Source organism: Trypanosoma theileri, assembly GCF_002087225.1.
Source record: "Trypanosoma theileri isolate Edinburgh chromosome Unknown TM35_Tth_61_V1, whole genome shotgun sequence".
NCBI classification, from domain to species: Eukaryota; Euglenozoa; class Kinetoplastea; order Trypanosomatida; family Trypanosomatidae; genus Trypanosoma; species Trypanosoma theileri.
The window spans coordinates 51,824-52,329 of record NW_021639903.1 but is presented as its reverse complement, the minus strand read 5'-3'; positions in this window follow the sequence as shown (position 1 = coordinate 52,329).

The following is a 506-nucleotide window of genomic DNA, read 5'->3' as shown; positions in this document are numbered from 1 at the left end:
AAATACACCATTCATGCTTTTTTAAAAAGACCATTATTAACAAACCCCAATCAGTGAATCCACACACAACAGTACCCCATAGGTACCAATGCTTACTAACAGAGAGAAGTGCAGTATAATAAGGCACCAAAGAAGAACAAACCCACTCAGCTTACCTCACAGCACTCCCTCCCTTAAGAGGAAAGACGGTTTTAACATTCAGCACACACATTCCACACTAACAGCTGAAAAACACAAATAAAAAACAATGAATACTGGCGTCATTATTCCCAAACTATTATTAAGCAAAGCAAAAAAGAAGATCTTAATGTTCATGTTAAAAAAGATTACACCCGAGATTTGAGTCTCGAGCTAAAAAGAAACTGCCCCAATATGAGGCCAAATCACACAGAGGTGCCACCCACCACCACCACTACAATATGTCTGTCCACTCCCTCCCAGCAGCAGTGTATGGGGGCACCATAAAGCAAAGAAAGAAAGCAATAATGTTATTAGCCCAGTTTCAC